The sequence below is a fragment of the Pelophylax lessonae genome, assembly GCF_965119305.1.
Source record: "Pelophylax lessonae genome assembly, chromosome: 1".
Lineage (NCBI taxonomy): Eukaryota > Metazoa > Chordata > Amphibia > Anura > Ranidae > Pelophylax > Pelophylax lessonae.
The window spans coordinates 447,687,635-447,704,976 of NC_138768.1; positions in this window are offsets into that span (position 1 = coordinate 447,687,635).

Here is a 17,342-nt window from a genome sequence, read left to right on the forward strand (position 1 = left end):
TCTGTGGTAGTTAGCCTTTATAGATCCACAGCTTAGGATTCTCCTGGGCGCAGAGACTAAGCCCCAACCTGCTTCTTCACCAGGGCCCCTAATGGTGGAGATGGACTTGCAGCAGACTGGAACCAGGTCGCGGCCCCCAGGTAGGCCCAGCTGAAGATGTGGAGACCACTGGCGTGTGCAGAGTAAACAGGAAACTAAGGATATCTAAGAGACAAGCAGAGGTCAGGACAGGCAGCAGACAAACATAGACAGAGAAACTAAGCCAGGTCGGTACACAAGAAATCAGATACAATAGTCAAGGGCTACACAGATGGGAGCTCAGAGAACAGTGAAGTTGCTTAAGCAAGGAGCAGTGCACTGAGCATGTTTATATATAGGGAAGCACACAGGGAGGTGACCCAGGAAGTAATAGACAGGAAAGGGATATAACCCACAGTGGAGCAGGTGACGCCCATAGGAGAACAGAGAAGCCAAACACCACATGTGAAAGGAGGTAAGATAGAAGCACTGCAGCAAGGAGGTAAGAGTATACAAACAAAACTACAGGCTAACTTGTGACACACTGTTCTGATGGGTTTCATGGATAACCTCCGTATGACTCTTTTAAGCTTAAAAGAGTCATAGTGCTTGGGCAAAAATGCATTTTAATGGCAAAAATAAATTATTATTCTGGCCAATGAAATGAATTAGAGCCTCAGCACTTGATGTGACTAAACACATTCACAAGCATCAAGCTTTTCTTCTGCCAAAACACTGATGCCAGAAGGAAAAGTGGACAAGGCCTTAAATACTAGTATTTTTTGAGTGTTTTGTGCAATAGGCATATAATAATGAATAACTCAGTTAAAAGATTTTTGAATACATATGTCTTGTGAAAAGATGCAGCTGAATTCCTTCTGAATTCCTCCTTCATCAATAATGTTTCAACAACTGCTTAGTGACAGCCCCACGTAGATATATAACGGCAGGGCGGCTGCTCTGTGCCAGATCACGTACCTAGTATGTGAGGTGAAACTTCCGGGTCTGGGGTGCACGCTGCTGGCACCCTGCCCTGGCTGTGACTGGACACAGCGGGAGCCAATCAGCAAGTCCGGGGGACGTGATGTCTGCTGGGACCCACCGATTGTTCAGGAGAAAGGCAGAACGGTGGTCTGCCTATGTAAACAAGGGAGACTGCCGTACTGTGAGAGGGGAATGTGCTGATCCTGTGTTCCTGCTAAGCAGAAACACAGATTTTTACATTCCCCCCGTCAAGGCACCCCCACAGTTAGTAAGCACTCCCAGGGAACACAGTTAACCCTTTGATTGCCCCTGATGTTAACCCCTTCCCTGCCAGTGTCATTAGTACAGTAACAGTGCATATTTTTTATCACTGATCTCTGCATTGGTGTCACTGGTCCCCACAAAGTGTAAAAAATGTCACTAAGGTGTCCGATTTGTCCGCCGCAATATCCCAGTCTCGCTATAGGTTGCTGCTCGCTGCCATTACTAGTAAAAATACATTTAAAAAAATTTATACCATAGTTTTTAGCTGCTATAACTTTTGCACAAACCAATCAATATACACGTATTTGGATTTTTTTTTAACCAAAAACATGTAGCAGAATACATATTGGTCTAAATTAATGAATAAATGTGATTTTTTACATTTTTTTTTTTTTATTGGGAATGTTTTATAGCAGAAAGTAAAAAATGTTGGGTTTTTAATTTCAAAATTGTCTTTTTTTGTTTATAGAGCAAAAAATAAAAACTGCAGAGGTGATCAAATTCCACCAAAAGAAAGCTCTAGTTGTAGGGAAAAAAGGGACAAATTTTGCACGACCGTGCAATTTTCAGTTAATGTAACGAAGTGCCGTATCACAAAAAATGGCCTGGTCATGAAGGGGGGGGGGGTAAACCTTCCGGAGCTGAAGTGGTTAATCAAAAGGTTCCTGAGTAACTAAGCTAAAAGGTCTGTTTTTTTGCCAGATGCTCTGCAAAGATCATGGTGTCTGCTGGAGCTGGCCAAAGATGGATTTTTTTTTCTTTTATTTTTCTTTGATCAAAACAAATGGATTCCCCTATCCACATAATTGAGGTGAATAAAGAAATCCTCCCCACTGTGCTATTGTACTGCAAGTGCTGATCAAATGAAAAATGTCCAACATTACTGTTCAAGACAAGTGGATCATTAGACACCAGAGGTGAAGGGGTGTGTGTGTTTCTTGCAGGTAATTTTAGGTGGACATGCCTTGAGATGGTAGATATTGGAAAGATGAACAGCTTCAGCGTTAGATGGTAGGATTGCTTAGTTGTAATGGTTAACGCTCTTCCTCTTGAGCATATGACCAACCACAAGCTCCAGGTTTATTGTAGTCTGGTCCTTGCCAAGAAAGTCTGTCGAAAGTACATGCTACTTGTTCTGCAATCTGGGTAGTGCTGAGATGGTATGTCACTCTTTGTGCCACATTACATGATTACAATTGCTGCTGCATAAATCTGTCCATACACTGTTAGTTTTTTTTTTTCATCAGCCACAAATGAGTTGGATGGAGGATTCCCCTCCATCGGGACATTGTATTCTGACGGTAGAATCTACCACTGTCAAAATACACCAATTAATGCCTGAAGCCTCTGATTGACAAAATGTTTCTAATATGTCTGACTGACCTCTTTGAAGTGGAGACTGCCACTATACAGTATGGTCAGCTTTACTTTTCCCTCAGCTTATTCTGCTTTTGCGATCATTTAAAATATGTGACAAATCAGAGTGCAACATAAAGTCTTGCCACACAAATATGCATCATAAACCCACTTCAAAAGCAGATTAATAACTTAAACCAGACTGTTAAATCCATTTACTGTGTAACGAAACTAAAAAAACTGCAATATTTATGGACACAGGTGCTTAATCTTCTCATTAAGAATCAGCCCACAACAGATTCACTGATGTACAGGAATATTTTTAAAGGTAATTGCTACAAAGTCAACCGTTCTTTGGATTAGTTTGTTATTGTTTAACATATCAAGGACAAATAGCAATTCAAAAATATTCCCCATTAAAGAGGTTGTAAACCTCAGAATTTTTTTTTTTAAAAGTACACCTGTAAGGCAAACACATAATGAGCTAGTATGCATTGCATACTAATTCATTATGATATACTTACCTTAGAACGAAGCCCCGAAGCGCCAACCGCTCACCTCTTCCATGGGTGACATGTTCTGTCACCCTTCTTCCGGGTTCGCGGCATCCGGCCATCTGATTGGCTGGACCCGCGATTACGTCACTGGAGCCGACGGTCATGGCACCGGGCTCTGAAGGAACAGCACCAGCGGCCGTTCCTTCAGAGCGCATGCGCCAGTGATATCACTGGCTGCATTAAGGGTAAATATCTCCTAAACGGTACATGTTTAGGAGATATTTACAGTACCTATAGGTAAACCTTATCATAGGCTTACCTATAGGTACAACTTGCAGAGGAGGGTTTACTTCCTCTTTAAATGTTGCATGTATATTTAGTATGAAAAAATGGACAGATTCCAAGTTGGGGAATATAAATATCCACTAGGGATAGAGGTATCCACGTCCCAAATATATGTTATAGAGCAAAAAGGGGAGAGGGGCAGGGGGACTTTTATAGGGATACAGTCATCATGACCAATAAATCAAATATTGTATAAAAGACAAATTTTTTATTGAAGGCAAAAGTTTACAGTAAAAATTATTGTGTTAACAAACACAGATAATGAGTACACACACAAAAAACAATTTACAGAAAATCATAAGTAGCATAGATAAGCTCGTGAGAGCATACTATCCACAAGGGGGTGGTATAACACACTCTACCCAATACAGACCTAACCCAGAGGTGATATAACTGGTAGTTGTAGGCGATGTATTGGACGTGGGTGCCCATATACTAGCCCAACATGTTTCGTGGGTGACCGCTTCTTCAGGGGCAATAACGTGGATATGAAAACATCAACAATTGCTACTACAAATAATGAGAAAAACAAAGTCAGTATACATAAATATCAAAGCGTTGCATCATAAATATAGGCTATTAAATAAAGTAAAATGTAAGGGTCATAGGGGTGAACGCAGACAAAAAGTACAACCCACCTGTATGGAGCCAATTCTAAAAGCAGGTGGACAAAATAGGGATCGCAACTAGGGTATTTAGGGTTTTTCTCATTATTTGTAGTAGCAATTGTTGATGTTTTCATATCCACGTTATTGCCCCTGAAGAAGCAGTCACCCGCGAAACATGTTGGGCTAGTATATGGGCACCCACGTCCAATACATCGCCTACAACCTACCAGTTATATCACCTCTGGGTTAGGTCTTTATTGGGTAGAGTGTGTTATACCACCCCCTTGTGGATAGTTTGCTCTCACGAGCTTATCTATGCTACTTATGATTTTCTGTAAATTGTTTTTTGTATGTGTACTCATTATCTGTGTTTGCATGTATATTTACCATAATAAAGCATTCACAACTAATTTAAAGTTTTACTGAAGGAAGCAATTCACACATTATTTAAAGTAAATGTTTACCTTCTCACCCAAGCCAATTAATAGTAAGCTGTTGAGAGACTTCACACTAAAGTATTATTTTACTTAGTGATTATGTCAGCTTGCAAAATGCAGGCCTCTTTTTACTTTGACTCTGTTAGGTCTCAGCTGATGGATCCCCTGCTGTTGTGGATCAGAATAGAACACACATATCTCAAAAGTTTCCTTAATATTCAGTTTTAATAAAAATGGAGCCATGTAATCCCTATGTGAATACAGAAGTATATGAATGCACACTCCTGTGTCTATTCTGTAGCATAATAAATAAAAAAAAAATGAACTATGAAAAAAACAAACTATAAAAAGCAGTTCATTACCAACACTTACGTTGTAATTTATTCCCTAATGAAATGTTTTATTTTCCACTTGAATACCAATCTCTATATACCCCTTCGTTACCAAGCCAATTTTCAATGCTGCGAGAGTTTGACTGACAATTTCTCAATCATGGTGATATGTTAAAAAACAGCGCTTGCAAAAAAATGTACAAATTATAATAATTATAATAAAGTGCAATAATGCAAAATACAAATCGATATATACAATAGATGTTGAAATTCCAAGTACAATGGTGCTGATATGATATAAATCAGTGCAATAAGTGCAAAGTGCAATATTGCTAAGTGCAATGCATAAATATTAAGACAGTCCAATATAGCTGTATAAACAAATGCTAAGTGCAACGTGCTCAAAAAGATGCTGCTGTCATAAAGTGCAATCAGTGCTCCAACAAGTGCCAAGGTGCCACGAATCCCTATGGGAATCCACTCACCAGAGCTGATGGACCTTCTTGGAAGGTCAAATGAGCTTTATGATATAACTAATATACAGGACTCCTCCAAGGCAAATACACCAGTAGATCCCCTTCTTTTATGCCTCACAAAGGAAACAAGAAACCAGCATAGTGAAGCCCGAATTATATGTTTATTAATTACTAAATAGAAATACTCACAAGGATAAAAAATAGATGCGCATGTAGGAATATATAATATCATAGTTCTTCCGGGAACGCAGCCGACGTGTGTTCCACGGACTCCAGGAAGTGACGTTGTGGTTTGCCGTAACCTGAAGAAGGTTGAGGCGTTTTGTGCATTAGCTAATTTATAACCAAGCAGAGTCCTCTCTTGTATTAAAAGAGGTATGGACTGCAGAGAGAAATACATAATTTTGCCCCTGTACAAATCATTAGTAAGACCAGATCTGGAATATATAGTTCAGTTTTGGGCACCAGTTCTCAAAAAGGATATCAGGGAACTGGAGAAAGTGCAGAGAAGGGCAATTAAATTGATAAGAGGCATGGAGGTGCTCAGCTATGAGGAAAGATTAGAGAAACTGAGTTTAACCGCCAAATACAGAAAAGCTTCTATACCGTAAAAGCTTTTAAAATGTGGACTAGACTCCCTCAAGAGCTGGTTCTATCCAGCTCAGCAGAATAATTAAAAAAAAGCCTGGATTCTTTCCAAAATGCACAAAATATAACTGGATACTAATATTTAGAGATCAGGTTGATCTAGGGAATATCGGATTGCCTCTTGGGTAAGGAAATATTTTTTTTCTGCCGCTGGAGCAATTTGAATCATGTTGTTTTGGGTTTTTTTCCTTCCCTGGATCAACTGTGGGTATGAGATTGTGCATATTTTTGACGTGTTTTTTTGTTTGTTTTTGTTTTGTTTTTTACTTGGGTTGAACTGGATGGACTTGTGTCTTTTTTCAACCAGAATAACTATGTAACTACCACTGGGTGTTTGGAAACTGGTTGAAAATAAGACCAAAAAAAAAAAAAAAATGAATGTATTGCATGTCTTAAAGCCCTAACATGCCCTAAAAATAGTTATGTTTGGGTTTTTGGGTGCTGGGATCAACTGTTTCATTTTGTAATGCATGTGTGTTAATGCACCTGAATTAGTGTATTAATGTGTGTTGTATTCAGGCAGCTTATTAATTTAAATGGACCTCCTACCGCATCGAAATCACACCAAAAATGGAGAATGTACTTTTTTTTATAACACACCATGCCACAGCACAACGTATGGCAGTGCATTAACATATATTGAGGTGAGCTGCAACACACATGAATTGGGGTACCATTGAGAATAAACAGCACCACAAAACACCAATGTGCAGTGTAAACTGTGTTTACATACTGTATGTGAGCATTGTGATTGGCTATAACAGCAAACACAAGGCACAGAGCTGTTCAGATCAGCTTTGTGCCTTTAGTCTGGGATATGAACTGTCTGATGACAGCTTAATCTCACACATTTAAAGTGATACTAAACACAGACTGTTTAATTTACATTTTCCTATTTCTGTATATGGATGATGGCACTGTAATTATCTTAATAAAAAAAACAAAAAAAAACCTCTAAAGTACCCTTCTCCTAATTAATATACAGCTGTCACATGACCCAGCTCTTTCCCAGTCTGTCTGCAGAGAAACAAACAAGAGGAACTTCTACTCCTCTGCTGCTGGTCACATGTTCAAAAAAAAAAAAAATCAGCCTTTGGAATACAGAATAAAAAAATAAATAATTAATATGAATAAACTGTTTTAACTGGTAGGTAATACAAATATATATTTGAAATCAAATCTTTATTATTGTTTGGCAATACCATGGTGTGGGCAAGTGAGGCCTTCGTCAATCAAGATGGATTTTTCCCACCCCCATTGTGTATAGCTGGTTAATGGGCATCGGGGAGGGAGTGAGCTGTCATTTACTACTGTGTATACACCCACATGTGTGACTCTATAGTCACATGGGCTGCTCAGATGTGATAGGAGGAAATGGTCAGCATAGAAACTCACTGAAAACTGAGCATGTACATTAGCTGCCAACATCCCTTGCTGTATTGGTGACTTGAACAGAAGGAGGAGAGCAGCAAGGTCAACCAGGTTTTTTGCAGAATAGAAAAAAATGAATCTCATAGTGAGTAAGTGAGTGAGTGAGTGAGTATGAACAGAATGTAACAGTATTTATTCATAGTTTTTTATGATGTGGGTTTAGTAACACTTTACAATCACACTTGTTCCCTGTGCTTTATTTCTGGAGCACAGATTTTAAATTTCACTCTAGAAATAGGTGGTCAATGTTAAAAAATATTCAAAAAAATCAGCTTTATATTAGTAGCCCAAAAAAAAAAAAAAAAAGTAGGCACATTTACTACAAACATGGGCATTTATCCTGCAGCAGCATGAAGAACAAGCCATTAAAATTGAACAAACATAACCGTCAGGTTTTTAACCACATGGCTACCAAGGTACATTTATAAATGGCATGGATAGACAAGTGGTTAAATCAAGCTCACAACTGCTGCTAGATCCAGGCTCATCCATGCCACATCAGTGCTCATACATGCCACGTCAGTGCTCACCCGTGTCACATTAATGCCATGTCAGTGCTTACCCATGCCACGTCAGTGTTTATCCATGCCACACCCATGCCACGTCAGTGCTCATCCATGCCACGTCAGTGTTCATCCGTGCTACATCCATGCCACATCAGTGCCCATCTGTGCCACATCCATGCCACATCAGTACTCATATGTGCCACATCCATGCCAAGTCAGTGCCACATCCATGCCACATCAGTGCTCATCCATGCCACATCAGTGCTCAACCATGCCACATCAGTGCTCATACGTGCCACACACGTCAGTGCTCATCCATGCCACGTCAGTGCTCATCAGTGCCACATCAGTGCTCATCTGTGCCACATCCAAGCCACATCATTGCTCATCCATGCCACATCAGTGCCACTACAGTGCTTATCAGTGCCCTACAGTGCCTCACAAAATTGTAATGGGAAGTCAGGAAATGACGGTGCTCCCTGAATTTTGGGCCTCTGTATGTGGCTAGGCTGTGTAAAAGTGTAACACAGGTGTTATCGCTATACTCCGGAGGAGTAGCAGAATGTATTTTGGGGTGTTATTTTTGCTATGTACATGCTATGTATTAGAAATATCCTATAAATGGACAACTTTGTGTAAAAAAAATGTGTTTTCATTTTCTTTCCACATTTTCCAAAAACTTGTGGAAAAAAATGACATGTTCAAAAGACGCATTATGCCTCGTAGATTATGTGTCGGGGTGTTTGCTTTCCAAAATGGGGTAATTTTGTGGGAATTTCCATTGTCCTTGTGCTCCAGGGCCTTCAAAATTGTGACAGGTTGTCAGGAAATTATATGTGTAAATTAATGCTGCTAGAACACCTGGAAAAGTCCCACACATGTGGTATTGTCACACTCAGGAGGAGTAATAGAATGTATTTTGGGGTGTAGTTGCAAGTATGCCTATACAGTGTGTGAGAAATAACTTGGTAATATGACCATTTTGTGAAAAAAATAAAAAGTAAAAGAAAAATCTTCATTTTGCAAAGAGTTGTGGAAAAACATTACAACTTCAAAATACTCACTATGCCTTTTACTAAATACCTTGGAATGTCTGCTTTCCAAAAAGGGGTCATTTAGTGGGTATTGGGGTCTCAACAAATGAGATAGGCCGTCAGTACATCAGGTGTGATCAATTTTTAATGATTGGCACCATAGCTTGTAGACTCTATAACCTTCATAAAGACCAAATAATATACACTTATTTGGGTTATTTTTACCAAAGATATGGAGTAGTATAAATTTTGGCCAAAATGTATGAAGAAATATTACTAAATTGCAAAATTTTAAAACTGAAACAAGGAAAAATGCTTTTTTTTTTTACAAAATTTTCGGTCATATTTAATTTATAGCGCAAAAGATAAAAAACCCAATGCTGATTAAATATCACCAAAAGAAAGCTCTATTTGTGTGAAAAAGAGGACAAAAATTTCATATGGGTACAGTGTTGCATGACTGAGTAATTGTCATTCAAAATGTCAGAGCACTGAAAGCTGAAAATTGGTCTGGGCAGGAAGGGGGTTTAAGTGCCCAGTGGGTAAGTGGTTAAAGAAAGGCTGCAACACCGCAACATTAAGTGATTTCATTTGTGAAACATGTTAACCTTGCTGCTACAGTCCTGTTGTATCGTGGTCTAGCGATGTTATTTGTGGATTTTTACGATTAAAGCATTTCAACTTTTGAAGATTGGAGTGTGGCCACCTCTTTGCACATACTTTCATAGTTAATGGTTAACTCTAAACTGATAACCTGTGAAGGCTTTTAAAGTGTTACCTATGGAGAATTTTTGGTACTATCATTTTTGGCAATTCCATGGGTGTGCACAATTTTAAGATTTAACATGCTCTATATCTATTTACTCGATGCAACCCAGTCTTTTGTATTTTACCAAAAAATTGTATAATATTGTATTTGTTTGCACTAAAATTCATTTTAGTGTATTTTTTCCTAAAAATATGCATGTGATAAATATCTGCACAAATAAATTCCACAAAAAGAAATTACAACTACAACATTTTTATCCAACAGGGTTTCTGCTTTCAGAAAATATATACTTTTTTATGTGGGGGGGTTAAAGTAATTTCTAGCAGAAAATTCAGATTTTACCAGGTGTGCAAACGTTTAAAAAATTGTCCTGCTAAGCAAGTGGTAAAGCACTAATTAAAGCACACAAAGCTGAAGCGTATCAAGAAATTGCATTATTGAATTTTATTATAAAGTATAAATTAAGGTAACATCACCTATGAGACAAAAGGCTATTCCAGGTTTTATTAACCACTTACGCCCCGGAGGATTTGGCTGCTCAAAGACCAGGGCCTATTTTGCGATTTGGCACTGCATGATTTTTAACTGACAATTGCGCGGTCGTGTGAAGCTGTACCCAAATGAAATTGACGTCCTTTTTTTCCCCACAAACAGAGCTTTCTTTTGATGGTATTTGATCACCTGTGCGTTTTTTACTTTTTGCGCTATAAACAAAAGAAGAGCGACAATTTTGAAAAAACAATATTTTTCACATTTTTTTATATGAAATTCCTAAAAAAATCTAAAAATCAAAATTTTTTAACATTTTAGGCCAATTTGTTTTCTGCTACATATGTTTGGTAAAAAAAAAATTGCAATAAGCGTATTTTGATTGGTTTGTGCAAAAGTTATTGCGTTTACTAAGTATGGGGAAGATTTATGTCATTTTTATTGTTTTTTTTTTCTTAAAAAGTAATGTAACTAGTAATGGCGGCGATCTGCAATTTTTTTTTGCAGGACTGTGACATTGCGGCGGACAGATCGTACCCTTGACTGACATTTTTGACACTTTTGGGGGTACCAGTGACATTACTACAGTAATCAGTACTATAAATTTGCACTGTTACTGTAAAAATGACACTGGCAGGGAAGGGGTTAACTTTATTAGAGATCAAGGGGTTAAGTATGTCCCTAGGGGTGTGCTTCTAACTGTAAAGGGGCGTGGTTTTTTATGTAACCACAGAGACATATGATCCTACATAGCAGGATCGTATGATCTTTGCTGTTACACCAGGGAGAATGACAGGTGGCTTTGTTTACATTAGTCGCCTGCCTTTCTCCCTCTCCAGTAGGAGATCGCGAGTGACCGGCGGACATCGGAGTCGCCGGTCACTCGCGCGGGGAAGGCAGGGAATGAGCGGGGGCGGGACCGCGCCGCCGGCAGCGCACACTCGCCCCCTAGAGACTCGTAGGCGAGCGACGTAGCCCTACGCCGTTTTGCCTGTACGGGGCTGACTGCCGCCGTTTATAGTCGTGCGGCGGTCGGCAAGCAGTTAAATTACTAACTCTATAAGCTATGGGAAATGGCCCATATTAGCACGTTATATCCAAAATAACAAAAAGAGGGTGACACGGTTTATTAAAAAAGAAAAATAGGTGATTATACTCACAAATTGATACAAAAAGACAGGCTCCTCATATAACCCAATACAGGGTTGCCACAACAACTAAGCATACTTCTTGTATCCTGGATGTCTTGTATGCCACATGAGTCTGCAGATGCTGATGCCTTTTAAAGGCTCCCCCCTCTGATGAAGGTGGCGATGGTGGACAGTTGAGAGTGAAAGTGAATCTGGATTAGCGAGAGTTCATTTTTTTTAAACACCATTCCTAAGGGCAGGAGATTGCATTATTTTGCGTGATATTTTAGCATAGTCCTGCACAGCACACAGGAAGGATGCAGTCCTCAATGAGCAGGCACATATATTATGTTGTAGATACAACATTATCTTAATTATCTTAAAGAGGTTAGTTGAAAAGGATTACACAGACTTTACCAGTGAGCAAAAATAAAAAAAAACATAAAAAACCACCTTGGAAAATGTACAGCTGCAAGAAAAAGTATGTGAACCCTTTTGAATGATCTGGATTTCTGCACAAATTGGTCATAAAATGTGATCTGATCATCATCTAAGTCACAACAATAGACAATCACAGTCTGCTTAAACTAATTACACACAAAGAATGAAATGTTGCCATGTTTTTATTGAACACATCATGTAAACATTCACAGTGCAGGTGGAAAAAGTATGTGAACCCCTAGACTAATGACATCCACAAGAGCTAATTGGAGTAAGATGTCAGCCAACTGGAGTCCAATCAATGAGATGAGATTGGAGGTGTTGGTTACAGCTGTCCTGCCCTATAAAAAACACACACCAGTTCTGGGTTTGCTTTTCAAAAGAAGCATTGCCTGATGTGAATGATGCCTCGCACAAAAGAGCTCTCAGAAGACCTACAATTAAGAATTGTTGACTTGCATAAAGCTGGAAAGGTTTATAAAAGTATCTCCAAAAGCCTTGCTGTTCATCAGTCCATGGTAAGACAAATTGTATATAAATGGAGAGAGTTCAGCACTGCTGCTACTCTCCCTAGGAGTGGCCGTCCTGTAAAGATGACTGCAAGAGTACAGCGCAGACTGCTCAATGAGGTGAAGAAGAATCCTAGAGTGTCAGCTAAAGACTTACAAAAGTCACTGGCAAATGCTAACATCCCTGTTAGCGAATCTACAATACATAAAACACTTAACAAGAATGGATTTCATGGGAGGATACCACAGAGGAAGCCACTGCTGTCCAAACAAAACATTGCTGCACGTTTACAGTTTGCACAAGAGCACCTGGATGTTCCACAGCAGTACTGGCAAAATATTCTGTTGACAGATGAAACCAAAGTTGAGTTTATTTATAGGGGTGTGTGGCGCGCTTTTAGAAGTGGAGATGGTGATTAAAATAAATGTGCTTAGGATAAATAAATAAATATTATGTTCTGTGGTGAGGTAGGTGTGTTGGTTAGTTCTGCAATGCCTATTAAAACATTCAACTCAATTAAGAACTTTCCAAAATTAAAATAATTTTCCACAATGGTGCCAAGTGTTATCAATTATAAAAGTGCTGAGTGCTTATAATCTTCAATCACTAAATAACTTAATCAATTATTGTGTGTAAGACTTCAATCAATGAGTGAATTCCAATACATAAATAGATAAATTCCATCAGTACATAAAAAATTATTTCCAAACTTCAGTATATATCCATATATAAAAAAATAAATAAATTTAATCTTAAATTAATAAAGTGCAGTCTTCAGTGAATGTCCATATAAACTTTTCACCGCAAAAAATCTGTGCTAGTATATTCAGCTGTGCAATTTCCTTATAGAAAACACAAAGGTGCATCCATGCAAATAATCCCTGAGGAATTCACGTGATGTGACGTAACGCGTAGGAGGAGCCGCCAGTTAACCGGAAGTGACGTTACGGACCGGAGCGAAGTGTCTCCCAACGCCGCCGAGTTTTTCTTTCACGCCTGTACCCTTACAATGAAATGTAAGTGCGATACTTTGTTTTATTAATAAAAGTGATTTTGACATACTTGTAACGTTCCGGTACCTATGGTACCCTTGTTCCTATATTTCTCCTCTCTTTGCGTCCCATCTTGTATAACAAAGACGCATACACCTTTAAGAACGGATGACATCACTGCCGAGCGCCGCTATGAGCGGCTATTTCAATCGCCGGTTTGCTCTCACTCATCGCTCGTTCAAACCCACATGTTCATCGCACCTACGCCTGAGAAGTCGGAGCTGCTGACATACCATCCTTGCTGAACTAAAGCCGGAAACCTCACTGGTGATTCGTATCCCGCTACGGGATCACCCCTCTCCAATGGACACTGTTATTCCTAACCTATCTAAGTGATAAGTACCCCGCAGGGGATTCTTACTAACCAATCTCCTACTGTCATCTACTGCAATTACCAAGACTATCTGTATCTATCTATTCACTATCATCTGCATAGGACTGTTAGCTCTTGGGACTACCTTGAACTATCCTTGCACTAGGTTACTCTGTCTAAAGTATACTCCATCTGTGTCCTCTTACCATCTGCACTATACTTGACATCAGAACCTATCTGCTTACCATCACCTGCAACTCTCCTATACTACTTCTAGTGCTCACCATATAATAGCCTGTCTCTCATCTATATATCCTCATATACTCTATCCCTCCATTTAAACATCTATTAATATATATATAGTATATAACAGGCTGTACACGGTGATGAAGTCCTGAGAGTTGGATATGTTGTTCAACAGATTCTCTACAAGGCTACTGAGTGTAATAATTCTGCAGCTGTAAATCCATCCACAAACAAAAACGCATGAACGTTACAGAATGAACGAGCCTTTAAAAAAAATATGGATTCAGCAGAATTATCCACTCATGTACTACAATTAAAACAACAAGTAGATGCATTGATCCATGCGCTTACAGAGGTAAAAAATGACAATCAAACCTTGAGACAGCAGCTTGGCCGTCTTACACAGCCTCCTGCTGCTCAGCCCCGTGAGCCTAAGATAAACCCTCCTATAGTGTTTTCTGGTGATCGGAGCAAATTCCGTGAATTTAAAAACGCATGTCAATTGTTTTTTTTGTTAAAACCTCTAACCTACACCACTGACCAAATTAAGGTTTGTACCATCATCTCCTATTTAACAGGTGAACCCCGGGCCTGGGCAGATGCTCTCTTTGAAAAGGATGATCCACTCCTTAATTCTTATCCCTCATTTCTAGCACAACTTGCTACTTTATATGAAGACCCCAACAAGCAGAGTACCGCTGACACCCAGTTACGGGCCCTAAAACAAGGAAGGAGACCTGTTGAAGATTTCGTGGCGAATTTTAAAAGATGGTCCCCTGATTCAGGGTGGAACGACACATCTTTGCGAACGCAGTTTAGACTCGGTCTATCTGAGGCCGTTAAAGACGAGCTCGCCCGAGCGGATTTACCTGGCACTCTAGAGGGACTGATCCAGACCAGTATCAATATTGACAGACGACTACGAGAAAGAAAGGCTGAGAAGATGGGCTCACCATTTTCCAGTCCTTCTCGGATGTTGCCTGCTGACCCTACTCCTATGGAAGTAGGAATGATACGTCCACCTCTGACCCTTTCTGAACGTGCCAGGAGGAAAACCGAACATCTTTGCATGTACTGCGCATCCCCGAATCATCTGGTAAACGACTGTCCTCTTGTCCGCAGAAAAGAGGGTGAGTGTTCAAATGTCTCGCTAGGGGGACTCACAACTTCCTTTCCTAATCCTTATCTTTTTGTTCAATTAACATTGCAGTGGGACCAAACTAGGATCACCACCAAGGCTATGATTGACACAGGATCTTGTGGAAACTACATTGACATTTGTTTTGTCTCCCTTAATAAAATACCTATTGTTTCAAAACCCAAACCTGTCTCCGTTAGTTTTATTAACGGTACCCCTTTATCCTCTGGTCCTATCACCAGTCAGACACAGGCACTTCTTGTAACTGCTGACGAGTCTCATGTGGAGACCACCACCTTTGATGTATTAACTTCGCCACATTTTCCAATCATTTTGGGACTTCCCTGGTTACACATACATCAACCAATCATCGATTGGAAAACAAGAACGTTAGCCTTCTCTTCTCACTATTGCGAGACGACGTGTAACCTCCCCACACATGATAGGATCCTGTCTGTACTGCCAGATGACATTATTCCTAAGTGTTATCAAGATTTATCGGAGGTTTTCCTCGAGAAAAACGCTCAAATGCTACCTCCTCATAGGAACTATGATTGTTGTATCGATCTGCTCCCTAATAGCAAGTTGCCTTACGGACATGTATATCCTCTCTCACAGGATGAACTCTCTCACCTTAAGGAGTATCTGGATGAAAACTTGGCAAAAGGATTCATCCGACCTTCTACTTCCTCCACTGCTGCTGGGCTTTTCTTTGTCCGCAATAAGGACTCTAGCCTTAGGCCTATCATTGATTTCAGACAATTAAATGCCATCACAATAAAGGATCGTTATCCTTTACCTCTTATTCCTGAACTTATCGAACAGGTGCGTGGGGCTTCTTTCTTTTCAAAATTGGACCTAAAAGGGGCATACAATTTAATTCGAATCCGTAAAGGGGATGAATGGAAGACGGCATTCAGAACCAGATACGGACTGTTTGAGTACCTTGTAATGCCATTTGGGCTATGTAATGCCCCCGCAGCCTTCCAATGTTTTATAAACGAGATATTCCGAGACTTGCTTGATGTTTGTGTGGTAGTATATTTGGACGATATACTTATCTATTCTCATTCCTTGCCTGAGCACATAAAACATGTGAGACTTGTGTTGTCAAGACTACTTGCACATAACTTATATGTTAAATCAAAGAAATGTCTGTTTCATAAAGAGGAGGTACTATTCCTAGGATATATTATATCTAAAAGTGGAATCAAAATGGACATGAGCAAAATATCCTGCATTCTGGATTGGCCTGTGCCAACCACTCGCAAAGCATTACAAAGGTTCCTAGGATTCTCTAATTACTATAGGAAATTCATTAAAAACTTCTCTGCGATTGTGAAACCTCTCACACAACTTACAAGCATGAAGAGACCATTTAATTGGTCAAAAGAAGCAAATGGAGCATTCTCTCTGCTGAAATCAAGCTTTACTACTGCCCCCATACTATGCCATCCAGACCCATCCCTTCAATACATCTTGGAGGTAGATGCGTCTAATATGGCAGTAGGAGCAGTTCTCTCACAACGACCAACAAACACCTCACCTCTTCACCCAGTTGCTTTCTTTTCAAAGTCATTAAGTAGCCCCGAGGTGAACTCCCCAGTAGGTGAGAAGGAGTTATTAGCCATAAAACTGGCATTAGAGAATTGGAGACATCTACTTGAGGGCACTCAATTGCCAATTCTGATATATACTGATAACAAAAACCTCCAATACCTTCAGACTAATAGAACTCTTTCCCACCGGCAGGTACGGTGGTCGTTATTCTTTCTGAGATTTAATTTTTTAGTAACTTACACGCCCGCAGACAAAAATAAAAAAGCGGATGCACTCTCACGACTAGCTGAGAAAGATTGCACTGATGTTCCCTCAGTTCCTATAATACCACTTGAACGTATTATCGGAGTCGTTCGCTCACTGAAGGAGGAGATTTTGCACAGCATAGGGTTGGATTCACCTCCACCACAACTAACTACTGACGCAGAAGGCTTCCTCTACTACAACGATAAATTATACATACCCCCTACTATGCGAACCAAGATCTTAGAATTGTCGCATGATGTACCTATGGCAGGACATATGGGTATGACTAAAACTCTCAATCTACTCACTAGGCAATTTTGGTGGCCAGACATGAAGACAACCGTAAAAAAGTTAGTTTCATCTTGTGATATCTGTGCAAGGTCTAAAATTGACAACACGAAACCATCAGGATTACTTTGTAGTTTACCGATACCCCAGGTTCCGTGGGAAGTGGTATCCTTAGATTTCATAGTGGAACTACCACCTTCCAAAGGATTCAACACCATCTTGGT